The sequence below is a fragment of the Macaca mulatta genome, chromosome 11, assembly GCF_049350105.2.
Source record: "Macaca mulatta isolate MMU2019108-1 chromosome 11, T2T-MMU8v2.0, whole genome shotgun sequence".
NCBI classification, from domain to species: domain Eukaryota; kingdom Metazoa; phylum Chordata; class Mammalia; order Primates; family Cercopithecidae; genus Macaca; species Macaca mulatta.
Window position 1 is genome coordinate 130461662 of NC_133416.1, and position 15805 is coordinate 130477466.

The 15805-nt window shown below is 53.1% G+C and overlaps 1 protein-coding gene across 1 annotated transcript in view; it reads right to left on the reverse strand.

Moving 5' to 3' along the window:
• Positions 1-15480, reverse strand: part of PITPNM2 (phosphatidylinositol transfer protein membrane associated 2) — a 94368-nt gene extending 78888 nt beyond the window's left edge. The window contains 1 exon segment of the mRNA XM_077955582.1: positions 15206-15480. The gene's annotated coding sequence lies outside the window, so the exon portion shown is untranslated.
• Between the last annotated feature and the right edge of the window lie 325 nt (positions 15481-15805).

The following is a 15805-nucleotide window of genomic DNA, read 5'->3' on the forward strand; positions in this document are numbered from 1 at the left end:
TCCAGTGAGGCGGTTAGACAGCATGGAGAACACTATGCCTGGTAACCAAGATGTGTTCTATCGCCCACGGGAATACTAAAAATATCTAACGGCTGGGCACTGCTGCTGGCTGTGGGGCTGGGGGAATCCTGGAGGTGCCTGTGGACAGCATTGCCCACTTAGCTCCAGGAATCCCAGGGAAGGGACACTAAGGGGGACGGGGCAGGGGCAGAGGCTAAGGCTATTTACAACCAGCAAAAAAAAGTACAGCACTCTTGCTCTTGGGGCCAGATGTATCTAGGATTTCAGAATATCCTGAACTTTAGACAGGTAAAGCTGCATATCTCAGCAGCATCCAATAAATAAATACACTGAACTCTTTGAAGTGAAAGACGTGAATATAGAATACATAAAGACTATAAACAGCCTCACTTGGACTATAAATAGCCTCACCTCAGTTCAGGCAAAATTTTGCTGCCAAATGAGTTACAAAAAAGTGTCTGGTTTTCAGAGTGTGCTGGATTTTGGAACTGAGGATAAGGAATTGTGGATCTGCACGTCAATGTTTTCACCACATATCAGTGTGAACCAACTGCACATCACCTCTGCTTCATCCCACTACCAATGCAGGACAGATGAGGGGTTACATGTGCTCTGCCTCTAAAACTCACCAGGCCCTGTGACCTTGGGGAACACAGTACAAAGAGACGAGTCACATACGAAAGCAAATGTGCACACACACACACAAACAGCAATGCCTATAAATATATTTATAACACAGGCCTGCGGGCACGGAGGTCCACAAGGACGCAGAGCCCAGCTCTGCTGATGGAACCTGTGTTGCCCTAGGGCCCGCTGACCCCTGCTCAGGGCAAGGCCTGTGTTTCCAGGCCTATGCCTGGGCAAGCAAGGGTAGGCAGGAATGAGGAACAGGGCAGTGCTTGGTGGTTGAGAGCTTCCTCATCTCTGCAGTGTGGAGGAGGGGCAGGTATGCCACGCAGACCTGGCTCTAGTACCAGCACTGCCACTGCCCAGCCGGTGGCCTTAGATGGGTGGCCTTGGGCAGATGGCCTGCACCCCTGGCTGGGCTGCATTTCTTCACCTGCAAATTCTGAGTGATACAGGCCTCTTGGGCTTGGTGAGGGGCACACAGGAGCCCCCAGGGCTTGGCACACAGCTGGTGCTTAGGAAGTGCTTGCTGACTCCATTCTGTGACATTGCTTAAATGCATAATATTTAAAAGAAGGGGCTAAAATGAGTGGCCCCTTCAGTCCCAGAAACATTTCCCTCTCCCCCGGGGCTCTCTTTTGAGGCAGAGCCCCTTGTGGATCTCTGTCCTATACCAGGGCTCTCTCGTCACAATGCAGAGGGGACCTACTGGATGCTCTGGCTGCCAAGAGCAGCCCCCAAGAGACCAGGCTCCAGGCCTGGAAAGAAAAGCCTAGAGCAGGAACCCCTGGAGGAGGGGTCACAGCACTGCAGGCAAAACTCAGGCTTTGACATCAGAACGGTGCTCTGATCACAACTCCTCCCTCGGTCACTTGGTCTTAAGGAAGTTACTTAAACTCTCTGAGCCTCAGTTCTTCATTTTATAAGACTAGGTCCAATACCACATAAACCTCATAGGGTAGTAGGGTGAATAAATTAAGAGACAATGAATGTGAAGCACACAGCACACAACACCCAAGCAACAGCAGCAGCCGCTATTATTACTATAATGATGATAGTGACGTGGTTGTGATGGTGATGCTGAGGATCAGCCCTGCTAAAGAACTGTGTCCCCATGCTCAAAACAGTCAGGACTAGGAGAAATAACTCACTGATATCATTTTGTCACTATGCATTATCGCCAGCCTTCCCAGGGTTGGGACCGTTGCTCACTGTTTCGACCCTCCCAGCAACACTGCCAGCAGGGAGACAGAGGTACTCTCCCCATTCCAAATTGGAAAATGGAAGCCAAGAGAGCAACAGGGACTTGGTCAAGGTCATCAGGCAAGTCAGTAACAGGGAAGGGATGAGATCTCCTGATTCTGGGCCCAGGGTGACACCAAACCAATCCCAACCAGCACCCTGAGGCCTGTAGCCCACAGGAGCCTCTCAGTCACCATAGAGCACAGGTATGTGCAGGAGTGTCAAGACCTGGGCTGGGGGGTGGCACAGGGCAGGGGAGTTGTGGGGAGTAGGGAACTGAGTCATCTTTCAACTGGCCCAAGCCCATCGAGCACAGTCTGGCTCCTCTATCTTTGGCGGGGAGCCTGGGGCTATTTCGGGAAGCTCTGCACACAGCCCGCCACTTCCCTGCCAGGCTGACTGGGTCAAAAACAAAACGAGCCCAGCAACAGCCCTGTGTCAACAGGGTGGGAAGTGAGGAGGCCCTGAACAGCCCCAAATCCAAGAGCAGGAATGGGAGAAAATCAGGGAAGGTTGTGGGGGTAAGCACATCACCCTCACCCTGCAAAAAAAAGCTAGTGAGAAACAAACACCACAATGAATCAGAAGCAGCAGGACACAGGGAGTGACTAGCTTTGGGACCAGACCACGTTCACATTCAAGCCTTGTCTTTGAGCAAGTCCTATACCTGCTCCAGGCCTCAGTGTACCCATTTGTGTACCACCACCCACCTTGGAGGGTTGAGTGGGATTAAATGAGGTGACAGTGAGGCACTGGGCACCTGAGATGTCTTCCGCCTGGGCCTGCTATGCCCTGCTCACCCTTCAGAGCCTTGCTTGGAGCCTCCTAGTGGGACAGCTGAGCTACAGCCCCCATTCTGCAGGCACTTGCCACCCACAGCCGCTGGAGGCCCCTGGACGGCTGCACAAGGCCCTGTCCATCCTTGTGCAACTGCAGTGCTGAGCCTGGAGCAGCTGCCTCATCCGTCTGTGAGGTCAAGCCCAAGGGGCCACCCAGAAGGCTCTCCGAGAGCATCCAAAAAACCAGAGGAAAGGGTGAAGAGGTCCCCCGTGGTATCCAGGGTTCCATATAGCCCTCCAGTCACTGTCATGGGGCAGGCAGCAGGTCTCAGTTCATTCCTAGCTGCTGCTTTGCAGGGGCAGCGTGAGAGCCACATGGTGCCAGGAATGGAGCACAAGGCTCTGCCCAGAGCATGTGCACGGCAGACACTGGAGACGGAGTCAATGGGGAACCAATGGGGCTGGCAGGAGAGGCAGGAGGACGCAGCACAGGAACAACCATTTATGGGGTATTTCCAAGGCACCAGGCTCTGTGGGAGCAGCTGACACGCCTTGTCCCTGAAGATATGTCTTTTTGACAGGTAAAAGCAAGGGGCCCAGAAAATCGAAAGGATTTTGGCAAGTTGGTATGAGACTTGCAGGAGGTCAGGAGGCTCAGAAGGGCTGTTCATTTTAAATGATTAATTGTATGTAAAGCCTGTGGGTGTGAGGGTAAGGAGGCAGCTCCCCAACAGGCACCCTGGGCCAGCCTGGGAGCCCTAGGGGACATCATCCCCAAGGTGGCCTGTTGGTTTTCAGAGCAGGAGGATGGGAAGGAAAGGATGGTGGTTAGGCAGTCACAGGGGCACTGGTACTGGCAACACTCAGCACTTTCTGCATTCAGAGGCACCCTCTGTCATCCTGGACAGCAGAGACTTCTAGAAGTCAGATGTAGGAAGTGCTTCCCAGAGCAACATTGTCTTTCAATAACCGCTGGAGACATGGGGCAGAGACTCGCCCAAGGTCTGCAGCAGACCTAAGCCTTGTCCCTTGTTGTATCCAGCCCTGTATGCGTGTGTGTGTGTGTGTGTGTGTAGACCAATGTCACCTTCACAGCTGAGGTGTCAGTGCGTCTCATCTGTGATGGGCCAGCAGAAGGAGATGAAAACTCTTGCAGGTGCCAAGTGTTGAGATGGCCACTGGACCACGTGCCCAGTGATGTGTTCGAGAGGAGCTCAGGGAGCCAGGGCTGGACGCAGGCAGAGAAACTGGCTAGGAAGGACGACAAGTGTCAAGACCGAGTGAGGGAAGGGCCTGATGAGGAGTAGAGAAGACCCAGCTGGGAAACAGATGGAGTGGGCTGGTGCAGGCAGGGGCAGAGGGTGAGGAGCCGTCACTGTAGATGCCCTTAAGACTAAGCATTGTGGGTACTCCCCACAACTCACAAACCCATAAGCCAGCCAGGAACAAGAGCAGGGGTCTGGCTATGTATGCCACCATCATCCCCACTGCCTTTGGGGAGTGAGTCCCTGACCTCACCCCACAGCTGTTGGGGCTGGGGGCATGAACCTCTGAGACAAGCACAGACTGACAGCTGGGAGAAAGATGGACTCCTCTCTGCAAAGCCCACCCTGTGAGAGGGGCTTAACCACCCCCTGGGATAGGCTACAAGGTATTGCTATTATAGAAATTTCCTATACTGAACAGAGTTTGCCCCCTGGGACTCAACCTGGGGTCTTGATTGACTTTTTGGAGCCAAATGCAGCCTTTCTCCTGCAGGACACCTTAAAATACGTGTCTGACTAGTACACCCTCTCCACAGTGGCTGCCCACTGGGCCCCCTCTGCTGCTCTGGGCTCTCTGATTCTATTCAGGGAGGCAAAGTTGCCCTTGTTGATGACAGGGCCTGAGGCTGCTAAAAGCCCTGGGTATGTTTCCTGGGACCCGCTGTCAGGCCACACTCCCCAGCTGGTGTAGCAGGTTTGCCCTTTATCTGGTGACATTCTGCCTGCTGGGTGCAAGGGGTTGAATAGTGCAGCCCCCTCCCCAAATTCACATCTAACTAGAGCCTCAGAACATGACCTTATTTGGAAATAGGGTCTTTGTGGATATGATTAGTGAAGGATTTCTAGATGAAATAATACTGGATTGAGGATGGGCTCAAAACCCAATGACTGGTGTTCTTATAAGAAGAGGAGAGAGTCTACAGCCATGGCCAGGCATGATGGCTCATGCCTGTAATCCCAGCACTTTGGGAGGCCAAGGTGGCTGAACACCTGAGGTCAGGAGTTCGAGACAAGCATGGGCAACATGGTGAAACCCCGTTTCTACCAAAAATACAAAAATTAGCTGGGCATGGTTGCATGTGCCTGTAATCCCAACTACTCGGAAGGCTGAGGCAGGAGAATTACTTGAACCCAGGAGGCGGAGGTTGCAATGAGCCGAGATTGTGCCACTGCACTCCAGCCTGGGTGACAAGAGCGAAACTCCGTCTCCAAAAAAAAAAAAAAAAAGGAGGAGAGGACACAAGGCCATTTGAAGGCAGAGGCAGAGACTGCAGTGATACAGCCACAAGCCAAAGAACACTTGGGGCCACCAGAAGCTGCAAGAGGCAAGGAAGGATTCTCCTTAGAGCCCTCAGAGGGAGTGTGGCCCTGCTGACACCTTGATTTGAGACTTCTGGCCTCCAGAACTGTGAGAGAATAAATTTCTGCTGTTTAGGCCATGCAGTTTGTGGTCATTTAAGACGGCAGCCCCAGGAAACCAGTACATTGGGTTTGTGGCATTAGGAAATAGGACATACTCTGAGTTGACCACATATAGGTCAGCTAGTGTCCCCTGCTCCAGGCACCCTGGAGAAGGTGAAGAACCAATGGGCCTCCTGGCTGGGAGGGTGACACTAGCGTCTGGGCAGGACTGAGCTAGCCTGTCACCAGGCTGTTAGCAGGGCTGCAGCCCAATTAGCTCAGGGCACGTGAGGAATCAATGGTGAGAAGCCTGTCTACATCCAGACTCTTTTAAGACACTTGAGGGGAAGTAGTCATGTGGCCCAGAATGCACTGGCCTCCCCCTGCCCAGCCTCCCCGCTTTCTCCACCTCCCCCAAACAGCTTTTTCTAGGCCCCCACGTCAGGTCAGGCCAGCTCAGCTTTGCTAAAAATCCTCGGGCACAGCCGGGCACGGTAGCTCACGCCTGTAATCCCAGCACTTTGGGAGGCTGAGGTGGCTGAATCACTTGAGGTCAGGAGCTCGAGACCAACCTGGCCAACATGGTAAAACCCTGTCTCTACTAAAAATTACAAAAATTAGCCAGGCATAGTGGCGCATGCCTGTAATCCCAGCTACTCAGGAAGCTGAGGCAGGAGAATCACTTGAACCTGGGAAGTGGAGGTTACAGTGAGCCAAGATTGCATCACTGCACTCCAGCCTAGGCAACAGAGTGAGACTCCGTCTCAGAAACTAACTAACTAACTAACTAACTAATAATAATCCTTGGGCACACCAGCCCTAAGCAGACAGCCTTAAGAACTAACCCAGGGATTGCAGGTATTTCTGATCAGAAATGCTTGAAGCGAGACCTGAGAAATACTTAACACCCCCCTATCCCCAATGGGCTCAGCATCTCCTACCTGTCTCCACTTTTGGAGACTCTCCCATAATGGGGAGCTGAGGGAGTTGGCCAAGACTTTTGGAAGCTTTAGGACTAAGACCAATGGTTTCTCTGAGATTCTGCAGAGTTTGGGATCTCAGAGAGCTCCAGCATTTGCGAATCCCAGGCACCTCCACCATCCCAACAGCATAGGCTCTGCCCACATCAAGGGACATGGTCGGGACCATTGTAGGACTGATAATGTCAGAGCCAAGATGGTTGAGTCCGGCTTTTCTCAAACTGAAGTACAAGGATGAGCTGCTTTAGAAACACCTAGTGAGATTGTTTAAAATGCAGATTCCAGGGCCAGGTATAGTGGCTCACACCTATAATCCCAGCACTTTGGGAGGCTGAGGTGGGAGGATCGCTTGAGACCAGGAGTTTGAGACCAGCCTGGGCAACATGATGAGCCACCATCTATACAAAAAAATTAAAAATTAGCCAGAAGTGGTGGATCGTGCCTGTAGAAGCAGCTACTCAGGGGACTGAGGTAGGAGGATGGCTTGAGCCCAGGAGGCTGCAGTGAGCTATGATTGCACCACCGCACTCTAGCCTGGACAACAGAGTAAGACCCTCTCTCTAAAAAAAAAAAAAAACAAGGAAAAAAGATGCAGATTCCTGTGCCCTGCTCCCAGACCTGCTAAATCAGAACCTCAGTGTGATGGGCCCCAGAACCTGCATTTTAAACACATCTCCTGAGGTTATCAGGAAACCCTTCAGAGAATGAAAACACGTGGCCTGGTACAATCTCCCTTGCAGACAGACGGAGAGACTGGAGACAGGACAGGGATTGCTGCAGGCCACGTAGCTAAGCCAAGGCCAGAGTCCACACCTCTTCTGGGCTTGCTGGGGTCCCCATAGGCCTGGAATCAGATGGCCAGAGTCCTCTGTGCTCAAACAGCCCTTCCCCCAGGTGAAGCTTCCTTGCCGTCCAGGCCCCCTGGAAGCCTTCCCAAGCCCCGTGGGCTGAGTTAGCCCCCCGGGCACCTTGCACCCACTTTCCTTTTGGTGTTTATCAGACTGTAGTATAGCCGCATGTTTGCCGTGGCGCTCAGGGCCCGAGCCTTGTTCAAAGTTGTGTCCCCAGGGCTCGGCCACAGCAGTTGCTTAATAAAGGTAGGTACCCAGCAAATATTTGTGAGATAAAATATTTTAATTCCAAACTCTGTCCCAGAACAGTTATCTGATCTTGGGCAGGTGATCCAACTTCCAGGCGCCTTCCTAGAACAGATTCTGGTCATCTGCCCTGACTGTTTACCAAGGCCACAGTAAAAAGCCAGATGCAATGCACTCGGGAAGCTGCCCAGCAGTGGGGCTTTGCATCTGGGGCTCACATGAGAAGCAGGGGCTCACTAAGTGACTGGCAAGTAGCTAAGAGTCCCTAGGGTGGCAAGACCCAGCCAGGAGAGTCTGCTGATAGATAGAGCCCAGGGACAGGTGAGTCCAGAGGTTCTACTAGCCTTGAGCCTGGGGCGAGAGGTCACCATGCCCTGGCCCCTTGCCCAGCTCTGTTCACTGCTCTTGGGGCTTAAGTCATGCCCTAAGCCCATGTCCACTGTGGGGAGCAGGGACTGGGCCCTGAAAGCTATCAGGCTGCACACAGAAGCTCACATCAAGTAGTGGTAACAAGCTCCTGGGAGCTGGAGCAGGCCCCAGCTGGGCAGCCCAGAGGAATGTGACACGCGCTGAGTCTGGGAAGCAGGCGTCGTGCCCCCCTCCCAGCTCCACTGGCTGCCCTGAGGAGCAGAGCTGCCCACGGGATGAGCTCCCCATGGGACAGGACGCTCCTCGGTATGCCACTTCCTCAAGCCAGGCAGTCACAGCTTCCACAGGCCAGGCCTCTTCCAAGGAGGAGCTTGGGAGCTTAGGCCTGCCCCCCATGCCTTCTAAATAACCCCACAGGACCAACCGGTTCTTCAGCCCAGGCTAGTTGTGGGGGCAGCCCTAAGGGCCCCGCATCAACATGCCCCTTCGTGCATCTGCCCAACCCAGAGAATGCCATGACATGTGACTCATGTTGGGGCCACATGGAAGGGATGTCACCGAGTCACTAGCTCAGACCTTCCTAGCTGCAAATGGGGGGATACAGGGAAGGAGGCCAGCAGAGACAGGGAGCTGAACTCCGTTCTGCCTCCAGGAGCCTGTCCAGCTGGCCCAGCTCAGTGTGATTCCAAGTGACTCAGGAAAGCTGCCCTGGGTCTGTCAGGGTCAGTGTCCCCATCTGCCAGGTCTGACCTGGGATCCTCGAGTGTCCACTATTGCCTGGGAGGGAGCAACAGGCTGAACTCTTGAGTAGGGTGGGCAGAGAGCTGCAGGCAGCAGAGGGGAACAGGCATGCCGGCTCTTCTCCTCTAAGATGAAGCTGCCTAACTTCCAGCCCCTGCTCTTTCTGGGTCCAGGGGAGGCCCCTCCTTGGCACTGCGGCCATACCCAAGCTCCAGCCATCAAATACAGAGCTGCTCATCTTTTCCCTGTGCTCTCCATGAGCCACACTGCTGACCACGTGTTGTGCTTCCTGCGGTGGAGGACAGCCAGCGAGAGACCTGCAAGCTGGAGAACTCTGCTGCCCACCTTCCCCTGAAGGCAAGCTCAGTCCAGGGAGTGGCTCTGGGTTCAGGTGGCTGGCAGGGCACAAATGGCTCAATGATCACACCTCCTGACAGAAAGCTCTGCTGGCTGAGACACCGCACTGGCTCTCCAAACATTTGGGAGCACGAAAAGCAGCGGTTGGCCTGGCCCTGATCCTAGGACAGCCTCTGGTACAGAGCAATCCGACACTGGAGGAGAGCCCTACAAGACAATCATCCACTTCACACACTCCTGTGACAAGGCAGTCAAGAAGCACAGACTCTTGAATTCTCGCACAATGCCCATGGGGGGACCATCGCTCCCATTCCACACAATAGGAAACTGAGGTGCAATGCGGATTAAGCAGCTTCTGTGGATCACACAGCCAGGGCTCAAACCCGAGCCTATATGACTAACAAGTTTTGCTCTTCCTACCAGCTGAGGAAAGTCCTAGAGCAGCCCAGTCCCAATCCTTTCCATCTCAGAAACCTAAAGTCCTGGAAAGGGGACTTCAGCCATGCAATTAGCACAGGCCCAGCAGGCAAATGAAGTCAGGCGGAAGGAGTGTTTTAAATTTACCCATTCCCCATTCCCTGTCTGCACAGGCTTGACAAAGACTGTTCACAGCCACAGGCTGTGATAATGGTGTGCCCACGCCTAGAAAGCTGTGAAGTGCTTTACAAGGGCACAGGGTGACGGGAAAAGTGAGGACACTGGCATGAAACAAAGTGCTGGGCACACACCATCCCTTTGTCCTTCCCATTCTCCTGAGGGCACCCATTGCTAACCCTGCTGTGCATACCAGGAAACTGAGGATCCAAGAGGCCAAAGGAATTCTCCAAGATCTTATAACCAGGCTGATGGCAGACAGAGGACAGGGACAAGGTCTTCTAACTTGCATTCTCCCCTCCAGCCCCTGAGCACAGTCTTGCTGAGAGAAAGGTGATGGGGACTTGATGAGGAAAATTCCTGTCACTATGGCAACAAGGTGGGGAAACTGAGGCACAAAGTAGACAGCAAGTTAAGGCTGGCAATTGTCTCCATCCTATCTTCTCCCAAGACACACCTACCATTTGCACAGTGACAGAGCATGTTCAAGTGCCTCGTTCATTCATTTCCACCAAACTTGGCTTTGTCAGGAAGACAGTCAGGGCTCAGAGAGGTCCACTGGGGCAGAGCTGGGACCCCAGACTCTCGGACTCCAGGTCTAGTGCTCCCTGTCAACAGGTTCTCAAGGGTTTGAGGTTAAACATTCATCTGAAAGGGGCTTCCAGGATGCCAGCGGCAGCAGAGAGGGACACAAAGCTGACCTACTGGGTGAACCTGCAACTGCACGTTGGACCAAATAAAACCAGCACCGAGTCAGGAAACCATCATAAGATACAACTTTCCCTCACCTGGAGCTCTGGAAGAAGAGGCTCTGGCCACCAGGCAAGGGCCCTGGGGAAGTCATCCAAGCCAGAATCCGGAGCCCCAACAGGGATCAGGGAAGAAGCCTGATTTCTGAGGCCTGGTGTTTAGGGAGAGCCCTGCCTCTTGAGAGTTTGGCTGGTGTGATTCCATCACCTGCCCCCCTCCCCAGAGCTCCCTGTCCCCTTCAGGGATGGCCAGCTGTCTCCAGCTTCCATGAGGATGGAGCTTCCGTTTTATTCACTTGGCTTCTCGTGGGTCATTAAGGTACAAACCCTCTGCTGTTTGTTACATCAATATTCTGTCAACCTCTTAGGAAGAGCTCTTAAATGAATGAATCTTCTTTTTTTTTCTATATTTCATTTTCCATATAGTCTCTAAGCTACAGAAAAATTGCAAAACTAACACAAGAACTCCCCTCTACGCTCTGCTCAAAAGCAGCAATTGCTTCCTTTTTGTTTCATCTGCCTTGCATCTGTGCCTCTCCTGCTCTCTGTGTGCATCTCTGGGCATAAACACTCCTGACCCATTGAAGAGTAAGTTACGGGAATGCCTGGTCTCTAACAACAGCCTACCATTTGCCACTGCCCACATAGGTGGTTCATCTCCAAGCACGTCACACTTGTTCTCTGGGTTGAGATACGTGAAGTAGACAGTGTTATCTCCATGTTACAGATGAGGAAACTGAGGCACATATCTCCTCATATGCAGTACTGCTCCTACTACCCTGAGCCACCAACGCTGAAATCCTCAGCCTAAAACACGTAGACCCCATGATGCAGACTATCTTTCTGATGATATATGATGTAGCAATTTTTAAAAGGAAGGGAGACAGACAATCTGCTCCTATAGCAGAATAACAGTGGATCAGGATCACAGTGACCCGGATTTCCACAGTGTAGAGTGGCCTCATGCACTCTGGGTGGAAGCCCTGGGGCAAGTGACTGGTAGGGCAGATGCAGGGGGCTCTCCTCCGGCTCAGCCCCAGGCTGCCTGCTCCTTCCTCTCACTACTTCCTTCCTTTTCTCTTCTCAGACAACTAAGGTGGGTGGCCATGGAGTGCAGGGAGAGTGAGCATCCCCCAGCTCTCCTCACCCAACCTCCTCAGCCTCCTCCCATATGGGGGTCCCACTGAAAGACAAGGGCTGAATATAGTCTTCAGGCCAAGAGCTCAGCAGCCGTGCCTGGTGCAGAGCAGGTTGCATGTATAACAAATGAGTGAGGGAGAGGGAGGGAGGGAGTGAAGCAGTGAAAGAGCCAGGGATCCAAGTTCTGGTTCTGCCTTCACAGGTGGCAGGCTACTCAACCCTCTGAGACTCGGTCTGCTTTTCTGTAAAATGGGAACAACACCAAGGACTTCTAGGGTGGTTGCAAACTGTTAAATCAGATGAGACCTGGGAAAGTGTCTGTGACGTGGATTTAAGATCCCAGTGCAGATGTGGGTTAAGGAGTTTGCTGAGCCCTGCTCTGGGAATTGAAGCAGAAAATGGGGAGAAACAGAATGAAAAGCTAAAGATGCCCAAATACAAATGCCACATTCACACTCACTGCACACACTCTCACATACCCCGCAGGCACACACAGGCACATATACATACCACACACATGCACACACAACCTCACACACACAACATACCACACATGCACATATAAATACACACAACACACACATATACACCCCCCCACATGCACACACCACACACGCATATGCAAACACATCACACACCTCACATGGACACACACATGCCTACACATACACCCACACACACCCCCACACACAAACACACACACATGGCCTTACAGCTCAGCACACCTTAAGCTTATCAGTCTCTGAAGAATCCCTTCCCTTTGGGCTGGTGGCCCTCAGAAGCCCTGGACAGAAAGCCAGCACCCAGAGGCTCCCCTGCAGACACAAACATGCCAATCTCTATAACACCCCAGACCATGCAGCAGAGCACCAGGGAGGAAAAAAGGGAACAGAGGCAGCTCTTTCCAGAAGTGGACAGGGACTGTTGTCTCGCTCAGGTAAGACACTGAGCTTTAAAGCGATGCATAAAAAGGACAGCTGTCTGATCTTACCAATCCTGGGAACCGTTTACATGGGATCACGTTAGCATGAGAACAATGCCAAATGGTAGGTACACCCCTGCTAGCAGGCAGGGAAAACATATTTGTGTGTGTGTGCATGTGTGTGTGAGCTTGTGAGTTGCATGTGTGTGCCTGCATGGCATGTGCACATGTATTTGTGTGAGTGTGCATGTGGGGAGGCTGTGTATCTGCAAGCATATGTGTACTTGTGTATGTGCACAATTGGGCAAGGGCGTATATGTGCATGTATAAGTATGTGTGTGTTCAGGAAACTCACAAGAGAGACTGGGGGAGAGTTTAATGTTCATGAGCTTCTCTCTTCCTGCAGTTTAAGTTATCATGCAACATCACCAACAGACTTTTTCAAAGCTAGGCACAGGCTGGGCGGGGGCCAAGGCAGATGTTCTGAGTCCCAGAATCTCTGACCCACATCAGAGCTGCCTGTCCTGCCCAGCACAGCCTGGGTGGTGGACCCCACCATGCTGCGAGCCAGGCCAGGGGAAAATAAATCAGACTTTCTCCTGGGAGCTTCACTGGCTTCGTGAGGTCTGTCTGAACCACAGGGTTTCCCACCACGCCCTTCCCTGAATCCCAGAGCTCCTCTCAAATTAAAGAAAGAACCACTCACCGCCTGAAAGCCAGCCAATGCAGTGATTATTCCAATTTTCCTGGAATGAGCTTTCCACACTTTCACGGGCTGGAGCCATCGGCAGCCCAGGCTCCCACCTCTCCAAGCTGCTCTCACGCCCCCTGCGGCTCCTTTCAAGTTAAGTCACCACTACGTGAAATGACACTTCAGAGCAGCCGCTGAGAAAGCACACAGGAGGGCGGAGAGGCCGGGGCAGAGCACTCAGGATCTACCTCAGGCAAAGGCAGCTAGGCTGGAGGAGCTGGGCTCTCTCCTCAAAAGCCAGCTTGGCTCTGGCTGTTCCTTTGACTTTTGGGCTTGCCGACTGAACACACACTTGCATTGCCCTGGGCTCACATGAAAGCCCCCAGGGCAGAGGAAGCCCAGCTGGAATGACAGGGCCAGGTGCCTCCCATAGAGGCTAAGAGCAGAGATGAGGATCGGGTGCTGCCACTAGTGGGCTGGCCTTTAAGGTGTCACATCAGATTTTCCGCTCGCTAGCAAACCAAAACCAAACCAAACAAAACTAGCACATGGCCTCCCCACCCATCACATAACTCGTAAACCCATCAGAATTCCCAGCAACCAACCAGAATCCGGACGCCCATAATGTCGTTAAGAAGCCTGCACACTGCCCAGATGCCAAGAGGGTCTGGGTGAGTCTCCAGCCCCAAAGCAGAGGAAGAAACAGCACAGACCTGTGCAGACACAAAAGCGTTCCTCTCATCCTGCCCAGTTGTAACCCATCTGATTGCTCAAAGAGAAGCACCAAGAATTCAGGGTCTCTGGGGGGCTCAAAGGCAGCTTTAAAGAAACAGGGCTTTGGGGAGATAAACATAGTTTAAAGATGCCCAACCATAGAACCACATAGGGAGTCCTGTCTCAGGCCACCTTTGAAGCTCCGATGCTGTTATTAAAACAATCTGACAGAGAGAATGCTGAAACAAAAAACAGAATCCAATCAGGTGCTCATGAGGCTGAAGTCCTACATTCAACTATTCACTCTGTGAACCAACTCTGGTCCCACCCTGAATCCACTGCACCCTGAGGCACAGACACATACCTGAACGTCTAGACTTCTCTGCAGTCAGCCCTCCAAGTTGGGTGCCTCTTTCAGAGTTGACTATGGGTTCCCTGGTACCTGAACTTTGAAGCTCCCTGGTGAGTCAGACAGGGCTACTTGGTGTACACTTTCTATTTAAAGATCAGACAGGGCTTACTCTCAGACACCATTCAAACCCATGACTTCTAAGAACTGGGTGCTAAATCCGGTTTCTTTGGCCCTCACTTTCCATCAACACGGGAGCTGTTCTCGTTGACAACCAGGGGTTCTTTTTTCCATTGCCTGCTGCACAGGAAGCAGAAGTCACGGTGGGAGCTGCCTATGCTGGGCATGGGTCGGAGTGTGTCTCCCAGGCTTCGCTGCTGAGGGGTTAGCCTCACAGATTCCCTCTGGGAAAGCCATTTAAGAGTCATTCTGAATGCATCTACTGGGGATGGGGAAGAAACGATGCAGAATGTTGACCCACTGGGTAGCAGGTTTGAAATCCTGCCTGAACCAAACTGTGCTGAGGGGCTGTCCCAAACAGATGGTGCTATCCAGACAGACACACTTGCAGGGCCACTGTGCCTGAAGCCAGCCGGCAAACGATCCTCCCTACACCACCTTCTTGGAAATCTTGATTATGGGGGATATCGGGGTGGGGAGGGGCAACCCTTGGTATCGGGGTGGGGAGGGACAAAACATTTCCTCACTGAACTCTCATTTTCAGACAATGAAGGATTGTCTGGAGAGATGGCCAATCTGTGGCCAACAATCATCACTCCAGAGCCCTGCCCCATCTAGGGCGCACGTGCATGCCTCTAAATTTCCTCCCCTCTCCTTGGTCCAACCACAGTCCAGGAAAGCAGATTTTCTATGCTCCATGGCAATCACAGTGGAAAATGGAAGTACAACGGAGTGCTGTACCTACCCAAGCACCAGGAGGCAGGAGCCGAGCTACTCACAGACTCCCTAGAGGAGAACCCCACGCACCCAAACTCTGCTGTGCCCCCTCTGAGCTCTGAACATGCCAGGCGAGGCCTCTCCCTCTCTCTCTCCCTCCATCCCAGCTCTTTGGAGAGAATGCAAGCAGCCCGCATGACCAGACGGAGCCTTCTTTGCTAATAAACCCTCCTGAGGCTGTGACATGTTTCAGAAGGAGCAGAAAATTACCTTTTAGGAAGCCAATGTGAGGGAAGGGGTGGGGGGACAAAGTATCAGAGCCAGGAGGTGCGCACCACAGGAGCCGGGCTGGGGTCGCACAGCAGCCCCCCATCCCTGCAGAGGTCCACTGAGCTCCCCATGCTGCCAGCCTCAGGGGGCCGCCCCCAGCGCACGGCTCTCCCAGCAGCCCATGCCTAGAGACAGAGGACGCTGAGGAGCACGCGTGTCCCCGGGACGGGTGGACGGAGGAGCTGCGAGCCTGGTCAGGGATGCTGGAGGAAGGGAGAAAGGCAGGCCGGAGAGGAAGGGGTGGGGAGTGGAGAGGGAGGGCGGGAAGGAGGGAGAATTGATTTTCTCTCCTCCACTGGGACCACTGAGCTGAGTTGCCATGGAGAAAGGGGAGCCGCTGGCAGAGCCCAAGGCAGGCGGAGGAGCCATATGTCGGAAGGAAGGCATCAGCAGAGAGCCAATCCAACAGTTCTGCTGCTGCAGACTCCCCCATACCAGGCCTCAGGGTTCAGATGGCCAGGCGGGGAGGGGTACTGGCCGGACCAGCGGGCAAAAGCAGCAGCTGGTGGCCACCACGCCAAGGAAAAGGGTGGAGATGGG